We start from the raw sequence: 22792 nt of genomic DNA, 5'->3' as shown, positions 1-22792 counted from the left end.
CACTGCTACCTAACCCGAGTATTGTGGGCATAACGGACAGCAGTTCAAAAGAACAGCAGGTTTACGTTGGCAGTGCTCGTTCAGGCTGGAGCTGCACATGCCGGTAGATCTGGTGTCTGGACGCCCTCCTGAGCCAGAGATTCCCAGGGAGGCCGTATTGGAGAGTCTGCAGCACCTCAGGGAGCACCTGTGGGCTGTTCACGATGCGGCTTGGCAGAACCAAAGCACAGCCGACGGTGGCCAAAAACGGGTTTATGATGTCCGCCGCCGGACTTTACTGAGGGGGATCAAGTATGGGCATGCTGCCCCTCCTGGAAGACGGGAGTATCCCCCAAGCTGGGAAGCCACTGGAAGGGATGGGGAGACTGCACCTCCGGTGTGGTATACTGGGTACGGTTGCCTGAGCGGCAGAAGGCAGTCGTGGTGCAAGGGACCGGCTGGCACCGTATCAGCCCTTGGCCATCGCAGACCCAGCGAGGCTGCAGGAATGAAGTGACACTCTGGATGCCCTGCCTCTGGCCTCACCAATCAGTGTGCTCCCTAGGGGCTCTAGACACTCCCCAGTGCACCAGGCAGCAGCGTCGACCACCAAGGACTCTTGGACCTTGTTGTGGACTCTGGAGTTGCTGCAGCAGTATGGTGCTCCAGGGGCGTTGTCGACGGCCTGCCCCAGCATTCCTAGTGGCCGGTGCTATTTATTGTTCTTGTTTTGTGGGATTATGGTGTGATGTTAAAGTCTATTTATTGTTACATTTTAGCTTGGGTGTTTGTCAGTCTTCCTGACTATAACTGGGGTGTGTAATAATCACCTCCCCATCTGTATGTGACCAAGTGGATGTCTTCCATGAGTCATAGTTCCTGGTCTGTTTTTGTGCTTGTCGCAATAAAGATGTCAGTTTTTCTCGTCTGTCATCATGGATATAATGCTAGCCACAGTATTAAAGGGTATCGGGAAGTGCAAGTTAGCAGCTAACAGGTGGTTGATTGGGCATTAACTCAAATACTGAACTTCAATTAACAATCCTTTGGCCATCAGGACAACGATCCAATCTTCGTAGGCATACCCAAAGTAAGTCTACAATTAGGATCCTTCACCTTCATATTGAAGGACCTGGAAAAGTGTGGGTATCTTGAAAACATGCTGGGCTCACAGCAGCGATATCCTTGCAGTGTGAGACCCAAGACTCCATGGATCAGTCTGCCTCCTATTAGAGTTTCTTTGAACACAATCTGTTGCCTCATCATACTCACCCAATACATTTCCTGGCTGTTTCCCCCCCAAAAAAAATGCCTCCACTGATTTCAGAAATGTTCCTCCACTTGAAGAATCCACTTACACAATCACAATTTAAATGGAGGAGTTGCACACCATGAGCAAGGTCTGAAGCCAATACTCCATAAGGTCTCAATTCCAAACCAACGTGTTGACAAATTTACCAGCCACCATGAGATGAGGTTATGGTGCAAATGAAGGGGATATTTAAGATTTTTTGAGATGCAGAATATTTGCTTTGGATACCAAACAATCAGGAGTTTCTCACTCTGCTCGCTGCAACTATTATTAAAAATCTTAGCCTCCAAAGAAGAAAGTAGGGGAACGTTTCTTGCATCTCAAGGTCTACCTTCATGCATAGCTGTTCGTTAACATTTGTCATAGTCTTGGATTCACAGCCAGGCAGTGTTGAACCTTTGTGGACGGTAAACTCTTATTTACACTAATTCCGTTTTATTCTCCCTCATTCCTCCACTGCCCCCAACCCAAATCTTTCACTCGTCTACACATCGAAGCAATTTACAGTGGCTAGTTAGCATAGTAGCCATATGTTGGCATTGGAATCCCAACTTATTCTCTTGAAGAAATACAACTGGATTGTTGTTGAAGTACTGATTTGAATTCCAGGCAAATGGAGACTCAAAAGCAAGTAAATAGGGTTAAGTTACATTAAGGACTCCTGAGGAACAAAATTCTCCTTTGATTTTATCTTCATTTCTTGCATTTTAATTAGAAAAGAAGAATGGAATAACAAGCATGTTGTTTTGCTTGATTTTATGCACAAAGAATTCCAGTTAATATATTTTAAATGTATAAAGATTCTTCTTTTATAATGAAGTTTAACAACTATTAAGCCTAGGTTTTAAGAAAATTTTGCAGTACAGGTATTATTCCATGTAATTAAAGCTTGCTTTTTAAATTGCATAACTTCCAGTGTATGTTCCTAAATGTTAATTGGATTTCTTTTATTTATACAGAAAGACAGTGCTACTTTGAGAAAACAAATTTCAGATCTGTTCCAAGAAATTAGAATGCTAGTAACTAAGCAAGAAAAGCAAATCTTGGACACAATTATAACAGAGAAAAACACCAACCTTTCAAAAGTCTTAAAGAAAATACAAGAATTACAAACTAAAAGAGAAGTTGTTATTCAACTTATTCAGGGAGTGCAAGACCTAAAAAATCAGAAAGACCCGCTATTCTTTATTAAGGTAAAAATATTACTCTTAGTAATCATGTTGATAAATTGCATGTTGAAAGTGTTTTTATAAGTCTGACTTGAAAGTTTTCCATTGAAGTCGAAGAGTTAGAGTATGGAAATAGACCCTTCAGCCCACTGAGTCTGTGGCTGGCTATCCTGTTCCTACACTAATCCTATTCTAATCCCATTTTATTCTCCCCATATTTTCTAGAAGATTGGCACAGGCTGATTTAACAAGAATACTTTGAACTGAAGCAATATCCTACTGAATATATTGAAGTCTGTATGAAATGTAACATGGAGAAAGTCTGTCTCTATTATCTTTCCCTACCTCTGAAATCACCATATTTTTAAAATCCAGTTTTGACGTAAGCTTTCCTCAACTGTCTGATTTAACTTGTGTTCTTTCCTCCAGTTTTCTAACCTGCATTTAATTTGCATTCATAAATTAAAACATGTCAATCTCAGTGCAAAATCCTGGTAGTAGTAGATTGTTTTAGAAATGGCACAACCTCACTCATGCATTCAAAGTCCCACATCAGAGTTTTGTTATCATTTCGTATAAGGCAAAGCTGTGTGGTAATTCTGAAGCCTATGCCTTCTGACCTTGTGTGTCCCTTTATTTGGTGGAGGAGACAATGATTGCAGGGAAGATTGTGTTGGGTTGAACTACCGATCTCAGTGGTACTGCTACAGAGAGGTACAAAATCCTCTGGAAGGGAAGAAGGATATATATTAAAAAATAAGAATATATACTTTCTTTACAGAAAGAAAGTACAGAATTTACAGAATATAGTAGTTGTGAAATCAATGATCAAACAGCTTCATTAATTTTCTGACTGGTCTAATTATTAAGTTATCAACAGTTATTGACAATCATTAAATATTTTCATCATTTAAAAATGATGAAATAGTGTTTTCAAAACAATATTTACGCACGCATCATCATTTTTCGATGAACTGCACGGTTCCATGAACATTGGTATTATCTGATAAAGTGAAAGATGTAATATATGGGGATTTGAACAATATTTAAATGTTTTCTGTTATTATTTCCTAGGACTTCAAATCTACTTACGAAAGGTAGGAGTTGACCTAATATTAGACAGCACAACTAAAAGGATCAGTTTAGCTCAGCCTTTCCAGTGGAGTTCCTGTTGCATTCTAAGTGTCTTGCTTTATAGTCTGACAACAAGCAGCCCATGTGCCAAGTGACCTTCATTTCCATAGTAACAATGGGAGCACAACTCTTCCCTTAACGTACACACTGTCCCCTTTTATAATAAGCCTTTTCCTGATTTACTTTATTCAGGGCATGATGAACGGTGTCAGCATTGTGCCAATCAGAAGCAGCAAGTTATAGTTGGTCCCTTTCAGCTTCTATGTCAACTGCAGCATAGTAATGAAATCTGTCCCCAGAGCAGACACAGCATTCTGAAATCCTATCCCTTATAACTTAACATTACAGGTTGATCACCAATGTTCCAGCGACCTTGGTTCCTGAGCATTGCCAGATTAAAAGAGGTCATGCAATAATAATGGCAAAAATGGATGGTAGAAATTTAAAAAGGATTAGTAATTAAACTAAAATTAAATGTAAATTTATTAATTACTGTGCTTACAAAGAATGTTGATTCTCGGTTATCTTTTTAAACATTCATCCAGGCGAAGTTGTTTCATGTGTTTTGATCTCTCCCTGTATAATTTTTCTTGTATCAAATAAAAATTCATTAGCTCTTGTTCCGTCACAAAGGTTCATTTCTCTCACCCTGTGATTGAATCACCCTACAACTCAATTAATTTGTCAATAGTAAATCTTTCAGTTCCATCATCGCTGCCATCTTCATCACTTGTACTGTTTTTAGCAGCATTCAGAACACTTGTAATTTCATCTGAATTAAAAGAGAAACTGAGCCATCAGTTTCTGGAAAATTGGTGATCAACCGGTAAAACAGAACTTTCTACAGTTCGTGCATTTAGTAGAAAACTACTTATGCAATTCTGTGTGCTCAAGTCCAGAAATAATGAAAAGTAAGATGATTAAAAGAAATATCCATAACTGATACTTAGATCTAATTTATAAAATACTAATCACCTTACCAGATTTGATATTTTACAGAAAAAAACATGAGCATTTTATTTTGCAGAAAATCTGACAAGATGTCCTTGTAGAGAGTTAAATGGAAAAATCCAATAAGATTGTTTCATTATTCCTACACTTCTTTTGTACAAGAAAAGGGAGAGGAGCGAACAGTTGGCATAAGTTAATCATAATTCTATATTGATGATGTAGTAAGTCATTTCAATATAATCAATATTAATCAGAGGTCTTTGTGAAAAACAGGAAAATCATTTATCTCTTTTAAGACTTTGTCATGGAAATTCCAGTGTTTGAAATTTTTCTGACAAACTACACACAACAAAAAAGTGTGCTATTTAGTTTGAGGTAGAAAGGATCAGAAATCAGAAATACTTGGCTGCATTCTAATTGCTACAATACAATTTCAGGATTTTGAACAACAACACTGAAGTAGAAACAATAAAGGTAATCTGGAAAATGCTTGAAGAAACTACAATAATGACCATTAAACAGGAAACTAAGCGAATTTTTGAGATGATAAGCAAACTAATTTTGGACCATCACGGTAAGTGGTTGTATGAAACATTGAAGGCAAGTATCTATTTCCTAATTGTTTTTATTAGCAAAATAAATTTTATAAAATTTTATTCATAATAAAAAATAACAATAATTAATTATACCAATTTTAAATTGTGTGAGAAATGCAGATATCATTTAGAACTGTAGTTTATGATGTCCGATATGTTTATCACTGATACTCTGTAAATTAGAAGGAAATTCAAAGAGTAGATAAATCAGGAAATCATCAGTAAAAGGATCATAACAGAGAAATTAGATCATATTTTGCAACTACATAGAACTAACATAAAAATGCAACTGAGCAGAAAAATTGCTGTACTGGAGTTGTATTAATGAGCTAGCAACGGCCAGTTTAAGGGGAAGATGGAGGGGAAACTTCTTCACTTAAATGTCCTGAGAGTGTGGAATGAGATGCCAGCACAATTGGTGCATGCGAGCTCGATTTCAATGTTTAAGAGGAACATGGGCAGTAGGGGTATGTGGGGCTATGGTCCCATCGCAGGTCGATGAGAGTAGAAAGTCTAAATGGTTTCGACATGAACTAGATGGGCCAAAGGCCTGTTTCAGTGCTGCACTTTTCCCTGACTCAATGACTGAATATATAAAGTAGGAAATATTCAGGTAGAGAAAATTATTCTGAGGAACTCATGGCTTTGCACATTTAAATTGAGAAGTAGTTTATTTCAAGAATAAATTATAAGTTTATTGATAAGATAGTAGGTGAATGGCGAAGATGGGAGGAATGAGTAACTGCCAAGGCAGTGTGGTAATTCCTAAAGTAATAGAGAATGATGATTTGAAGGACAAAATTGGGATTTATGAGAGACAAAAGACACTAATGATGAGAATGAAAGAAAAATTCTAGGTGACAGGATATCAACATTACCTAATAAGAGATAAATAATTGTAGCAAAAGATGTTTTCTGATTATATTTGTTAAATTATGTATATTTGAACATTAAGTTCAATCATATATTCTACTGAGACTGAAATGATATGAGAAAATGTGGAGAAAAGAGACTGGAAAAGGAAACATGAGAGAAATACATCAAATGATTCAAATCAATAAAAAAGTGAGAAAATAAACAAGAGAAAATCTTCAGATGCTGGAAATTCAAGCAACACACACAAAATGCTGAAGGAACTCAGCAGGCCAGGCAGCACCTATGGAAAGGAGTAAACAGTCGACCTTTTGGGCTGAGACCCTTCATCAGGACTGGACAAAAAAGATGAGAAGTCAGAGTAAGAAGCTGGGGGTAGGGGAGGAAAGGTACATTGTGATAGGTGAAACCAGGAAGGGGGTGGGAGGGGGAAGAGACAAAGTAAAGTAGATGCTGCCTGACCTAAGTTTCTCCAGCATTTTGTGTGTGCTGCTCCAGATTTGCAGCATCTGCAGAATCTCTTGTGTTGATAAGTTGCAGATGCCTTTTGCACACCTCAGTGCATCCCACGGTTGGGACTTAACAAAATTCATACAGCTGTGGCATTGAGGCAATTCTGGATGTGGAGACAAACAGGAAACCGGAAATAACAAGCTGGAACAATCACATTTCTGTGGCATCCACTGCTCCATTTCCGCACCTTCTGGCTGCACAGTAAAAATATAAAAAATTACCATTTGTTGGACAACATAGTCAGGTTCATTTTAAGCCTATTGGTTATGTTGCCAATGATATGGAAACTCCAGCTGGGGTATACAGCACTAACTTCACCCAGCCCAGTAGAAAATGTATTTTGTTGTGGTTAGAGATAGGGCTAGGGTCACGTTCCACATATTCCACACGCCTGACACTTATTACTTAAGGCAAAACTGTCCGGTGGTGTCTAAGAGTGATGTGAGCTGTTATTTTTAAAGGGATCCTTCAAAAAGGAAAGGATCTCCCTCTCCATGTATTTTTCAATAGCAGAATGAAAATTACAGAAAAGGTAGAGAGTGTAATGGATTATATGGTAAACTAACTGGCTGATGTATGTGGTTATTACAGTGCAACATTTAACCATTAGTTGATTTTAAGATACAAAGCCTATCACAGTTATAACCGTGAAACTCCATGTGAGACACAATAAAGGGCTGGCTCAGAAATTCATAATAATAAGTAGAAAGCATTTAATGTTTTGCTTATAATGTGAATCATAACACAAAATAAACTCCATATTCTATATGCCACCTGCATATCTCATTTGGTATGATTATTTTATTTCTTTCAGATTTGTTACTTATCATCATACCTATAGCAGCACATGTTGTATCATAATCTTGTTGTATATATCATTTTTTAAAAAACATATTTAGCCCAGCCACATGGTGAAGTAACAGAAGAAATGAACGATCAAAATGGGGAAGATAATTTATCAGATTATCTGTGAGTAAAAAAGTCAATTTCATTCTGTATTGTCAAAATATCAAAGTCTAATCTACTCATTTTCTATATAATGTCACTGCTGCAGTAAAAGCTAGCAGTGATGCCACTAAACCTAATGACCAGAGGAAAAAATACAGTTTGAACTTAGAAGAAGCAGTCTGTTGGTAAATTCACAAAATACACAGATAGAACCATTAATCATGCAAAGAAACTCCAATAATTTGACAGATTATTCCTACATTTACCACCAATTTCATGGAAGTGTAATTTGTTCACATGTATTGAACTGTTAGTATTTTTGGAAAAATGATTTGTGAAAATTAAGTAACTAACAATGTTTAAGGCACTGAGAATCAGGATGTCATTAAAAAGTCATTTTTCCGAGTTTTGTTGTTCTATAGTCAATTGAGGTCAACTGGGCTCTAAAAATAATAGTACATTTTCTTCCAACATAACCAGCATAGATCCTCTGACTTCCTATTGTACAGGATGTGTCATTGTGCACTGTTTCTGCCTCATAAAATGTTAAAAGTTATTTCCAATTATATTCTGGTTTGAGCAGAGCTATGTATAATGCTCATTTAATATTCCACTTCTATTATTTTATAGCTGAAATATTTCACAGGTAACAGGGATAGCAATTGGAATAACCTTGGGAAGTTATTTATTTTGTTTCCATTCAACAATGCCTACAACAACTACAGTGTACCACTCTAATAGTGGTGGATATGGATTTCAAAGTGTCAGTACTCTTACAGATAATTTGCTTGTCCAGGCAAATATGAAAAACTAAACCACATTAAACATTACAGGTGTGGAGAGGCTTTGAAGGCCCAAAGAGATGAGAAATTATCATCTTGTCTTATTTCTTCTAATCTTGCTGCCACAGTCTGATATAACTGACCAAAGGAATGGTGTTGATGATGGTGATCTTTGTAATCTTGTCATAAAGAAGGAGAGGAGGTTCTCTTGTCTATCTACTTGTCAATAATGTTATAGGTTACTTGGCAATATAGTCTGGATATTATATTCTGCAATCAGACCCCATCAATATCATTATCATAGAGCTGTGGTTGATGCCAAAATCTGTGGAATTATTAGTGATCAGCCACAATCTTAATAATCTTATGACAAAACAAAGATTATAAATTAAGTGTCTGAACTTGGGTTGAACATGCATTTTTGTAAATATTATGTCTTATGGAAGAAGCTGGGAGTCTCTTTGTACCAGTGTGAATGGAAAGCTTGGATAAAGCATTAATTCAAATATTGCTGGACATGGTCAGAGTTGACACAGTGAAAACGTAACATATGCAGGAAAGACAAAGGCTTGATTCTTGATAATCCATTGCAAAATCAACTGAAGCTTGTGAAGAGCCTGCTTGAGCCACAGTCCTACTCTTCAGCAGAGTACGTACCAATCAACAATGGCTATCAGAGATGCTGGCACAACTTACAATGCTGTTTTTCATAATGTCTATCAATATAAAACCATAGAAAATGAAAGATCAAATGACCTTCTTTTTGGATTCCAGACCTAACCAGTTCCCCTCTACCACCACTCTGCTCCGTCTAGCGGAATTAGTCCTTACTCTTAATAATATCTCCTTTGGCTCCTCCCATTTCCTCCAAACTAAAGGTGTAGCTATGGGCACCCGTATGGGTCCGAGCCATGCCTGCCTTTTTGTTGGCTTTGTGGAACAGTCTATGTTCCAAACCTATTCTGGTATCTGTCCCTCACTTTACCTTCGCTACATCGATGACTGCATTGGCGCTGCTTCCTGCACGCATGCAGAGCTTGTTGACTTCATTAACGTTGCCTCCAACTTTCTCCCTGCCCTCAAGTTTACCTGGTCCATTTTCGACACCTCCCTCCCCTTTCTAGATCTTTCTGTCTCTATCTCTGGAGACAACTTACCTACTGATGTCTACTATAAGCCTACTGACTCTCACAGCTATCTGGGCTATTCTTCTTCCCACCCTGTCTCTCAAAAATGCCATCTCCTTCTCGCAATTCCTCCGACTCCGCCGCATCTGCTCTCAGGATGAGGCTTTTCATTCCAGGATGAGGGAGATGTCTTCCTTTTTTAAAGAAAGGGGCTTCCCTTCCTCCACTATCAACTCTACTCTCAAACGCATCTCCCCCATTTCACGCACACCTGCTCTCACTCCATCCTCCCGCCACCCCACTAGAAATAGGATTCCCCTTGTCCTCACCTACCACCCCACCAGCCTCCGGGTCCAACATATTATTCTCCATAACTTCCGCCACCTCCAACGGGATCCCACTACTAAGCACATCTTTCCCTCCCCCACCTCTCTGCTTTCTGCAGGGATCGCTCCCTACGCGACTCCCTTGTCCATTCGTCCCCCCCATCCCTCCCCACCGATCTCCCTCCTGGCACTTATCCTTGTAAGCAGAACAAGTGCTACACATGCCCTTACACTTCCTCCCTTACCACCATTCAGGGCCCCAGACAGTCCTTCCAGGTGAGGCGACACTTCACCTGTGAGTCAGCTGGGGTGATATACTGCGTCCGGTGCTCCCGATGTGGCCTTCTATATATTGGCAAGACCCGACGCAGACTGGGAGATCGTTTCGCTCTGTCCGCCGGACAAAGCAGGATCTCCCAGTAGCCACACATTTTAATTCCATGTCCCATTCCCATTTTGATATGTCTATCCACGGCCTCCTCTACTGTAAAGATGAAGCCACACTCAGGTTGGAGGAACAACACCTTATATTCCGTCTGGGTAGCCTCCAACCTGATGGCATGAACATTCACTTCTCAAACTTCCACTAATGCCCCTCCTCCCCCTCGTACCCCATCCGTTATTTATTTAGTTATATACACACACATTCTTTTTCTCTCTCTCCTTTTTCTCCCTCTGTCCCTCTCACTATACCCCTTGCCCATCCTCTGGGTTCCCCCCCCTTTACTTCCTCCTAGGCCTCCTGTCCTATGATCCTGTCATATCCCTTTTGCCACTCAACTGTCCAGCTCTTGGCTCCATCCCTCTCCCTCCTGTCTTCTTCTATCATTTTGGATCTCCCCCTCCCCCTCCCACTTTCAAATCTCTTACTAGCTCTTCTTTCAGTTAGTCCTGACGAAGGGTCTCAGCCCGAAACGTCAACTGTACCTCTTCCAAGAGATGCTGCCTGGCCTGCTGTGTTCACCAGCAACCTTGATGTGTGTTGCTTGAATTTCCAGCATCTGCAGATTTCCTCGTGTTTGCAATCAAATGACCTCTTCAGCTTTCTCCACCATTTAAGAATAATTATGGGTTATTGTTTGCCTCAAGTCTGCTTCCCCATTTGATTCTAAAATCTTCAGATTCACTTTGTGCTCAAGAAACTTCAGAACTCAAAATTCAATACTAACAAAAGAATAGAAAATGGAATAGATGATTCAACTTCTCAGATACTTTTCCATTCAATAAGTTTGTAGCTGACCTTAACACCACTTTCTTGCAATAACTCCATATCTCTTGATTTTCTTTAATAACAAAAATTTATATGTTCAATATACTGAACAATCATGATTGTCCCTATTTTCAATAAATTGCACGTGTGCTGCTACATTAGTAAAAGTGGAATTCTTCCACACTTTCTTTTGGTTGTCATTTTCTATATTTTCAACTGGAAATTCCAAAGTTTTGTGATATATTCTCACTGAGATTGTAACGACAGTGTCTTCTGAGATGGAGAATTCCAAAGATATGCTATTTGCTTTTGGTTAGAAATTTCCCACATCCACATCCTAAATGGTCAGCCTTTTTCCCTGTGATCATGTGTCTTAGAACTCCAGACAGAAGAAGCAACCCCTCATCTGCTTCCATGCTAATTCCTTTCAGAATCTTGAAAGTTACAATGCTTCTTCACAACCTGGTTGCATTTCACTCTGTATTTTAACATACAAAACTGATCCCTTTGGCACACATTCAGTAACAGTAAATCCCTACATCACTCAATCAGTAAATCCCTACATCACTCAATCAGTAAATCCCTACATCACTCAATCAGTAAATCCCTACATCACTCAATCAGTAAATCCCTACATCACTCAAATCAGTAAATCCCTACATCACTCAATCAGTAAATCCCTACATCACTCAATCAGTAAATCCCTACATCACTCAATCAGTAAATCCCTACATCACTCAATCAGTAAATCCCTACATCACTCAATCAGTAAATCCCTACATCACTCAATCAGTAAATCCCTACATCACTCAAATCAGTAAATCCCTACATCACTCAAATCAGTAAATCCCTACATCACTCAATCAGTAAATCCCTACATCACTCAATCAGTAAATCCCTACATCACTCAATCAGTAAATCCCTACATCACTCAATCAGTTAATCCCTACATCACTCAATCAGTTAATCCCTACATCACTCAATCAGTAAATCCCTACATCACTCAATCAGTAAATCCCTACATCACTCAATCAGTAAATCCCTACATCACTCAAATCAGTAACAGAGTTCTAAAGCATGCATGGACATCTTGAGTACTAACAAAGATTTGTTGCTTATTATAGGAAACCCACAACAAGTGAAGATGTCCGAAGATTTCAGCATAGGTTTTCATTTTGCAAAGGTATTTATTTAAAGTAGATTAATCACAAATAAAAGAAGCTGTCACAATGTTAGATGGAACATCCTTTTTTCAAATGCAAATGATATTTTTCTTGCTTAGCCAAGTTTACTTTGCAGAAATCTGGCATTCTGTTCTGAGTATCATAGCTCATTTTTAATGTGAAATCTAAGGAAACAACAGAAATAGTTTGCACTTTTTGCAATATGTTATGTTTGTGATTATAGTATATCACTGCTGAAAAGACAGAAAATGGCCGACAAAGGAAAAGATTGAAGAATGTCTTCTCTACTAGTGTTGCATCACACAATTACTTTATCAATATAGAAAAATCAGTACTTTCTCTACATGTTAATATGTATATCAGTATATAAGTAGGACAAAAATGGTTTTGGTCTTGAATGTACATAAAAATCATTCTCATATGTTAAATCTGATGACATTGTTATCCAAGGGTTCTTCAGAAGTCAAAAATGAGGCATAAAACTTGGTGGTTACCGTATTTATTAGGTATTACATGTTGAGTACCCTTTATCTGAAAACTCGAAGTCTGACAAACTCAGAAATCCAAAAATGTTTTGAATGTGATGTTAAAAATGGAAAATTCCATGAGGCGCTGGGAAGATTCTCAAGCAAGGCACGTCTCTGTGCACCACAGCCAGTTCTGAGAAGAGACCTCACATATGTAATGACAGAAGTTAATGAAAAATAGAAAAACATTGCACAAAATGAAAAATTAAGATCTTGAACGTGTATTGAAAGAGTGGATTCGTCAGAGTTGAGAGAACATATGCAATTTAACGGTACGCAGTTCATGAAACAAGCAAAGATCTATTCATGTTGCAGTGTTATCCAAGCTTGAAAACATCAGCTTGGTGAACGCTGTAACGTCAAACGCCTCAACCAGAGCTACCAGTATTCCCCACCATCCTAAGCAAAGCTCTATCCCGACAAACTGAAAATTGAAGATAATTGTGGATATTCAGCAGGCTATTTGCATATACTTAAGAAAAAGCACAGGAATAAATTTTTAAAGCAACTGCTAATCACAAAGTAGCAGAGAAATTATTGATGAATTTGCTAAGATCGTCACTGGATAACACCAGAACAAGTCTACAATGCTGATAGTTTAGGTCTTACCTTACACAAAACCTAAAAGAAGTAAAATACAAATACAGTGTACAGTGATTTTAATCAAATCACGACATCGCAGATAGAGACTGAAAGCCTGCCGTTGTTTGTTGTTCAACAGCTGATTCAGCTATTCTCCCGATGGCGCTGAGCTGCCTCTCTTACTCTGCCATGCACACATTATATTTTCATTATATTAATGGTATGTAATAATTTTTACTGTTAAGTACATATGTATGATGAACAAATGTAAGGCAGACTGCTCATTGGTAGCACATAAATTCAGAGTCGTAAATGATGGTGATCCAAAGCTAATTCAAGATATATTCCAAAATCGAGAAAAATCCAATATTCAATATACTTCTGGCCCTAAGCATTTCAGATAAGGGGTACTCAACTTGTACAAGAAAGTAAAGCAAACAAAGAAAGAGAAAGACGAAGAAGTCATGGTTGTCTTGTAGGTTTTCACAAATTAATGAGTGAAGGTCTTTTATGTTTAGGAAAATCCATAGCAACTCATTTATTGAACACCAAAAAGCTGAAAACAAAGCTCGCTAAAAATACTTCACATAATTACCTCAGCACATCAGACATGTCTCTTAAAGTGAACCCCAACCCAAAGTCAGTGGTTGTGAATTCTGTACATTTCCATCAGTTACATTACCCTACACAGCAAACCCCACCCCCCACCCAGAGTTCACTAAAACCAGTATTGTGAGTCTGTCCAGAGTGCAGATGAGACACCAGCCTCAGATGTTCAGTGGGTGGAGGAACAGCAGGTGCCACTGGCTTGTCTAGAGGTGTGTTGGTCACACCGTGATGGCAGGGGCATGGTAGTGGAATCCTCTAAATCTGGTTGGCCAGTTTTAAGGTGATCTACTGAATTACATTCAGGTTTACCCCTCTTATCTATGATAAAGGTCTTTGCTCTCCATTCCAAAATGCAGCATGGGTCATCGTAAGGGGGCCTAAGGGGATGTTGGTGTGCTTCATGGCAGATGAAAACCAACGAGGTGGAATGTAGGTCCACAGGAACCCAAGGGTGCTCCACACCATGACGGATGGTAGAAATAGGTGCAAAGGAATTGAATTTACTGAGGAGGGTGGAATGCAATTGAGAGGCTAACCAGCTGGTCATGGCATCAGGAATAAGTTGATCTGACACTCATAATGGCTGCCCATATACCAGTTCAGCTGTGGATGACTGCAGGACCTCTTCTGGAGTTGTTCTGAGCCCCAGCAGGACCCATAGGAAACGATCGTGCCAACACTCGTCCATCAGGGAAGCCCTCAGGGCAACCTTTAAGGAGCGGTAAAACTGCTTGCCTAGACCATGTGCCATGGTGTCATATAACCTAACACCAAGGTTCTGGGCCATTGCAACCCAGAGCTCTGATATGAATTTGGGTCGGCGGTAAGAGGAACTACCAGATGGGGTGCCAATCCGTACAACCCAGGTGCTGATTAACACCCAAGCCACGTCTGCAGCCATCATCGATGCTAGATGGTCTACCATGGTAAGGAGGTGCGAGAAACTGCAAAAAGGGGAAGAAGACCAGCAAAGTCCACATTGACATGGTCAAACTGTCACTCAGGGACCTCAAAAGGTGCCAATTGTGCCTGGACATGACAGTTAGTTTTTGCCCGCTGGCACTCTACACAGGCTGTAGCCCAATCATGCCCATCCTTTCTAAGGCCATGCCACACAAATTTCAGTCCAACCATTTTCTTTGAGGCCTTCTGGCTGGGATGCAAGATACCATTTATGGAGTTAAAAATAGCCTGATCCAGTTTGCGGACACTATGGGTGAGAGAGACCGATTGAGACATCACACCACAGAGAAAACCCAGCTTCCATGAACTTAATGTCAGCCAACCACAGGCCCGTGACTGCTGTTTGGTAAACCTGGACCTCTGGCTCAGTAGCTTAGTCAGCTGCCACACCTGCATTGTCAACCCCCTATGTGTATGGCCACAATAGCTGGTCCTGAGTGGCAAACAACACAGCATTTTTCCCCTTAATATTTTGTATATCAGTTGTGTACTCTGATATGCAGGCCAGCTTCTGTTGCTGTCATGTAGACCAAGGGTCTGATATTTTGGTCATCACATGAACGAGGGGTTTGTGGTCAACCAATGCTGTAGCATGGCAACCCTCCAGAAGAAAATGAAAATGGTGGACAGTCAGACAGAACCCAAGAAGCTCATTGTCAAATGTGGCGTACTTCCTTTTGAGGGGGCAGAGCTGTTGGCTGAAGAAGGCGAATGAGTGCCACACGCCTCCAACCAACTGTTCATGCACAGCACCCACAGCATTGTCTGAAGAGTCAGTAGTTTTGGCTATGGGTGCATTGAAGAGTGGGTGCCCCAGGAGGGTCCCATTAGAAAGAACTTGTTTGGTATCATCAAATGCCTTTGTCATGTCCAATGATCAGTCATCACTTGATTAGGGGTATCGACTTTTCGCACACTGTACAGGGGGACCATAAGTTCAACAACTCAGGGAATGAAGTGGTGATAGAAATTCACCATGCCTAAAAATTCTAGTAGTTCTATGGTAGTGCAGGGCAGCGGGAAATCCATAATAGCGGCTACTTCTAATGGGAGGGGTTTTACACCTTCTGCAGAGATGCAATGGCTGAGAAAGTCAATGGCTGACAACCCAAGCTGGCATTTAGCTGGGTTAATAATCAATCCATGTAGGCTTAAGCATTCGGAACGTGTGTGGAGATGAGATGCGTGTTTGGATTTGGATGCATTGGCAACAAGTATGTCATCCAGGTAAACAAAAAGAAAATCTAAGTCTTTTCATTCAGAGTTTGTGCTACATTTTACAGTCCAAACAGCATGCACAGGTACTCAAAAAAAACCAAACAAGGTTATCACAGCCATTTTGGCAATGTCCTCCAAGCATCCAGGCATCTGATAGTAATCCCTAACTAGAATGACTTTGGAAAAATTTAACTTCCAGCTAAATATGCAGAAAAGTTCTGAATGTGTGGGATCGGGTAATGATCAGGGGTGGTGGCCTCATTAAGGTGTTAGTAATCGCCACATGGGTGACAACAGCCATCGGACTTGGGGACCACATGGAGGGGTGAAGCCCTGGGGCTATTTGACCTGCGTACAATGCCAAGTCTTTCCACATTGTCAAACTCAGCCTTTGCCATTATTTTGCTTTGCTCGTTCCAGTCTGCATGCATGGGCATGAACTGGTGGGCCAGTTGTGGACATGTGATGCTTGACCCCATGTTTTGTGACTGTAGTGGAAAATGTGGGCCTGGTGAGGTCAGGGAGTTTTCCCAGCAGTCGAATAAACTCACTTAGTCGATCTTAAGATCTGCCAGCTTGTGGATGTCAAAAACTTTGGGTTATTACCCTGCTCCCCAAGTAAGTTCCCCACAACAACTCTGTCAAGCACATGTAGCACTGCGTGTGAGTTTATTCACTGCATTAGTCCTTGGGCACATAGGAAGTCAGCACTGAGCAGGGGTCTAGCCACTTCAGCCAGCCTGAAGTCCCACGTCACCCACTGAAGCTGAGCTTCACCCATCATGTCCCACCAGTTGCAATCCTGCTGTTGTTGGTGGGCTCCAGCAAGGCTTCATTGCTCCTTGCCTTCTCATCAATAGGCAATGCCAGCAGCACACTCATCTGAGCACCCATGTCACACAGGAAGTGTTGCCCTGGAAAGGTGCCCATAATGAACAGTAGACAACCATGGTGTTCACAGACCTCTGACGTCCTAATGCACTGGCACGGTCAAAGCTGCAAGGTGGTTGGTACTTAGTAGCATTTGCACCAAAGTGAGCATGGTAAAAGCACAGGCCCAGTGTCATCTGTTTCGCAGTTGTTGGAGTCCTATGTTGGGGGCCTTGCTGATTGGACTTACTGAGATGGAGAAAGGAGGAGGAATGATCCACTCCTACCTAGCTGAGTTCAGAGCATCAGCCATTTTAGCAACCTCCCTATAGTAACTCACGGGTGCATTAGAGAGGGCTATGCGAAGTTGATCAGGCATTTGCTGCATGAAGAGTCCTTTAAAAATAAAATAAGGATGGTGATTTCCCAAGTGAGACAGCTTGTGATCCATTAGCTCTGATGCCTTAGCATCATCGAGACTGGGCAAAGAGAGCAACTGTTTGGCACACTCAGGCTCCGATAGTTCTAATGGTAGTTTGTAAAAGCTGAGTTTTCAGCGATCGGTATTTATTTTGTTCAGGCGGCTGTTCTAGCAGACTCACCAGTCTCGCAGCCATGGGGTTGCTGAGTGACACTACCATATAGAAATATTCGGTGTTGTCAGTGGTGTTTTCTCACAGCACAGGTTGGACCTCAGCTTGTACAAACTATGCGATGGCATTTTGCTCCCAAAACTCTGGCAGTTTGAAAGCGGCTGCTTTGGCTGACATATTCAATAACTCTGGAATCATCCTAGAACATCAGGGTCACTATTGTAGATTTTCACACATGAAAAGGATGCGGTTTTTGGTTTAGGAAAGTCCATAGCAACTCTTATTGAACACCAAAACACTGAACACAAAACGCGGTAAAACTACTTTACGTAGTTACCTCATCATGTAAGACCAGCCTCCTAAAGTGAACCCCAACCCAAATGTCGCTTGTTGTAAATTCTGTATATTTCCATCAGTTACCTTACTGTACAGTCTCATACTAAAAACTAGCTCAGACTGAAGAGTTAACAAGACATTCTAGTGATGAGGAATAACCCTTGAAATAATCAGGTTCAGTGGCATGACAGTCTGCACAGAAACTTTGAAAAAAATGCTAAATCGGTATACTACAATAACTAAAAATTCTCTAAATAATTATACATAAGCAATGATATAAAAATTATATAGAAGCATAGAAAAATTAAGCTACAAGAAAAATAGCAATCCTACACTCTAATATAACACATGCAATGAAAATTTCTTAGGATAACAGTAAAAGTGAATTTGATGTCAGAAATCAAAACTATATGCACTAAAATGACCAGCAAAACAGCATAGGAGACACAAAGTCTGGAACCAAAGGCAAATATCAGAAGCAAATGGTTGGAAAATATCTCAATGAGTAAGATAACATTTCTTCAGCATGAATGTAGCTTTACTGTTTTTGGAAAGTTATTTTATTCGAAATTTATGTCTCCTTAATTCCCTTGTTAAAGTTGATTCGTGCATTGTTGAATTCACAGTTTATATCAATATCTTTCTGTCATATTCAGTGCTAGCATTGAATTCCTGACTAGAATCTACAAGAGAACTCCAGATTTTCCAGTTGAAATTTAGTCTAAAGTCAACATGATTCATGTCTATTCAGATTGTCTAGGGCATCCATTAGTCTTGTGAGACCATGGATCTGCGCCTGGAAAGTCTTCACTCTCCAGGGCGCAGGCCTGGGCAAGGATGTATGGAAGACTAGCAGTTGCCCATGCTGCAAGTCTCCCCTCTCCACGACACCAATGTTGTCCAAGGGAAGGGCATTAGGACCCATACAGTGTCGTCGCAGAGCAATGTGTGATTAAGTCCCTTGCTCAAGGACACAACACATTGCCTCGGCTGGGGCTCGAACTCACGACCTTCAGGTCGCTAGTCCAATGCCTTAACCACTAGGCCACATGCCCATTCAGATTGTCTATCCTTATTCAAATCTATTGAAAGTTATGATGCTCAAAAGCCTGGGAAAAGAGGGAAATAGTGGCAAATCATTAGGCAAGGGGAAGCCTTCAACCTTTCTGAAGATGTGTGAATGAGAGAGCACATACCATACTGAACTTGTTCAGTGGTGGGGAGTCGCTTGGCCTATACAGTGGATTTACTCCTAGAGTCTTTTCTGAAGTATATTCAACAAGCCTAAGTGTTAGCAGAACTATTGCACAGTCACATCCAAGAAGTTAGTTGCAAACCGTTCATTTTCATTCACAGGTGTGGAGTCAGAGAAAATGGATGCCAACTTTACATCTGTGACCTGAAAACTACCCTGCAAATGCAGTGGGTCAAGGATTAACACACTGATCTTTTATCATTCGCACATCTTCCCTCCAATTTGAATAGGCTGAACTACGCCTTGTATTGCCATTGATAGACCTGTCATCATGACACCGAATCCAATTTAGTTAATACCATTCTCAAGATTGGAGGCAATAGCTTAATCCACAGATGATCAGAGGTAACTTCATGCTTGTTTCTTTCTGTCTCTCCAGATATGCCAGTCCCATTACTACTGGAGAAGCCAGTTAAATCAAACGTCAAAGTAACATCCAGAGGAGATCAGGAAGCATTGTGGTCCCCTGAACTGCAACTGGCCGCCTCGGAACAGGCTGTTGTGACACACCTGGCAGAGGAAACAGTTCTCAGACCATCTGCAAGGCTACGTAGGTGTCACCAGATTCAAGTCTTAGTGCCACAGGATCTGATTGATCTGAATTTTCAGGCTCTGTTCTTGGGGCTGCTGGAGGCTAAGAATGCAATCAGTGGGGATCTACGAGCAGCCAGAGCTGACCCTGAAGCCCACATGCATCTTAATTTCACTGATGTGCATAGAGCTGAGCCACCTGATGTGGTACAACTGCAAGCCTCAAAGCAGTCTGGTACAATGGACATGCATGCAGCCATGCTTGCAGACTTGTACAATGCTTTGCAGACAGGAATGTCAGACCTTTTGAGTGCCCAAAAGGTTGGGCTGACAGAGATCCAGAATGCTCTTCGGGCAGACATGTCCGATATATGGGGTACTATTCATATTGGCCTGATCCAGGTGAATGAAAACCTGCAGCAGTTGCACACAGCCATGCAAAAATGTTTGAGTCAAATTAGTGAAGGTGTTTGTTCCATTGTTAACCTTGTAACAGAGGAGATGTTGGGACAAGCTTACTGCTCTAGACAGTTCATGGCAGAAACTAATATGCCAAGATCGGAGGCGGAAAGAAAGCGAAGGCAAGATCCATATTCTTCGGGTAGTGACATTGAAGTTCCTATTCTGTGGAATGTTTTAGTTTCTACAGAAGATTTACACCTAGCCAGGCCATCCACTAGTAATACCAGGACTTTGGAATTTATCAAACTTGCAGAGAATCAGCACATGGCTAAAATTTGATCAGATGAACTACTTTCCTGGTTCCGTATTCTTAATAAGACTAGCCAACATATTAAATTCACTTCACACATTTTCCATTATGTCGTGCTGTGATTTTATTGCGGTGAGGTTTTGCATGAGCTCAGTGTTGGGGCAAAAACTAAAATGTAGTATTCCACTGAGTCTATCATCAGCAACATTACAAAAGCTCCTGTTTGAACTGTGAGCTACTTTTATATCTGTGTCTATCCTGGACAACACAGTACAATGGGAGATGGAAAAACCATGTAGAAATGGCAATGTTAATTATAGTCATGAGGGATTTCAAAATAAAGATAGATTTGGAAAACCAGTGCTGTGTCCCAAGAAAAGGAATTCGCGATTGAGCCCACTCAGGAAAAGGAATTCTGGACTGGGTGTTGTGTAAATGACCAGTTTTGATTAGGGAGCTGAAGGTGAAAGAACTCCAAGAAGCAGTGATAAAAATAAAATAGAATTTATCCTGCAGTTTGAAAAAGAGACATTAAAATCAAATGTGTCAGTATTGCAGTGGAGTAAAGGGAATTACCGAGGCAATGAGAGAGGAGCTAGCCAAAGTTGATTGGAAGGGGACACTAGCAGGTATGACAGCAGAACAGCATTGGTTGGAATTCCTGCAATCAATTCAGAGGGCAGAGAGTAGATTATTCCCAAAGAAGAAATATTCTAAAGGGAGGATAAGGTAACTGCGGTTGACGTGGGAAGTCAATGTCAGAATAAAAGCAAAAGAAGGGGCATACAATATAAAAGAACAAAAATTAGTGGGAAGCTAGAGGATCGGAAAGCTTTTAAAAAATGAACTAAGAGGCAATAAGGAGAGAAAAAATTAAATATGATGTTACTCTAGCCAATAATATAAAAGAGGATATCAAAAGTGTTTTGCAAATATATAAAGAGTAAAAGAGGCACGATGGATATTGTATCGTTGGAAAATGATGCTGGAGAGGTAGTAATGAGGGAAAAAGAAATGGCAGACAAAGTCAATAGGTATTTTGAGGAAGACACCAGCAGCATGCCAAAAATTCAAGTGTCGGGGCAGAAGTGAGTGCACTGGCTATTACTAAGAGAGAAGGCGTTTGGGTAGGTGGAAGGTATGAAGATAGTTGAGTTCCCTGGACCAGGTGGACTACACCCAAGGGTTATGAAAGAGGTAGCTGGAGAAATTGTAGAGTCATTAGTAATAACCATAGAAACAACAGCACAGAAACAGGCCTTTTGGCCCTTCTTGGCTGTGCTGAACCATTTTCTGCCTAGTCCCACTGACCTGCACACGGACCATATCCCTCCATACACCTCCCAAGAATCCCAAAGAATAACCTTTCAAGAATCACTAGATACTGGAATAGTTCTGGAGGACTGGAAAATTGCAAATGCCACACCACACTTTAAGAAGGTAGGGAGGCAGAGGACAGGAAATTATAGGCCACTTAGTCTGACTCCTGACTTCCTAGTTGGGAAAGTGATTAAGACTGTTATTAAGCATGAGATTTCAGGGTACTTCGTGGCATTTGATAAAGGAGGCCAAAGTCAGATTGGTTTCCTTAATGGAAAATCATGCTGACAAATCTTTCGGAATTATTTGAGGAACTAACAGGCAGAATAGACAAAGAATCAGAGGATATTGTGTACTTGAATTTGGAGAAGGCCCTTGACAAGGTGCCTCACGTGAGACTGCTAAACAAGACAGGAGCCCATGGTATTACAGTCAAGAAACAAGCATGGATAGAAGATTGGCTGAATGTCAGGAGACAAAGAGTGGCAATAAAAGGGGGCTTTTCTGGTTAGCTGCCAGTGACTAATGATGTTCCGCAGAGGTCAGTATGGGAACCACTTTTCACATTGTATGTCAATAATCTGGCTGATGGAATTGATGGCTTTGGGGCTAAGTTTGCAGACAAGACAAAGCTAGACAGCGGGGCAGGTAGTCTTGAGGAAGCAGTGAGTTTGCAGAAGGACTTAAAATGGATTAGGAGAATGGGCAAAGAAGTGGCAGATGGGGTATAGTTTAGGGAAGTGCATTGTCATGCACTTTGGTAGAAAGAATAAAGGCAAAGTCTTGTTTTCAGAAATCAGAGGTGCAAATGGATTCTCTGAAGGTTAACTTGCAGTTTGAGTTGGTGGTAAGGAAGGCAAATGCAATGATAGCATTCATTTCAAGAAGACTAGAATATAAAAGCAAGGATGTAATGCTGAGACTTTGGAAGGCATAGGTCAGACTCCACTTGGAATATTGTGAGCGGTTTTAGGCCCCTTCCCTAAGGAAGGATGCGCTGACATAGGGAAGAGTCCAAAGGAGGTTCATGAGAATAGTCTCAAGAATGAAAGAGTGAATGTATGAGGAGCGTTTCATGACTCTGGATCTGGACACACTTAGAAAAATGTGGTAGGAGGGGATCTCACTGAAACCCTTTGAACATCGTAAGGTCTAGATGGACAGGATGCTTC

This window comes from Mobula birostris, chromosome 7 (assembly GCF_030028105.1).
Source record: "Mobula birostris isolate sMobBir1 chromosome 7, sMobBir1.hap1, whole genome shotgun sequence".
NCBI classification, from domain to species: domain Eukaryota; kingdom Metazoa; phylum Chordata; class Chondrichthyes; order Myliobatiformes; family Myliobatidae; genus Mobula; species Mobula birostris.
This window is presented reverse-complemented; position numbering follows the sequence as displayed.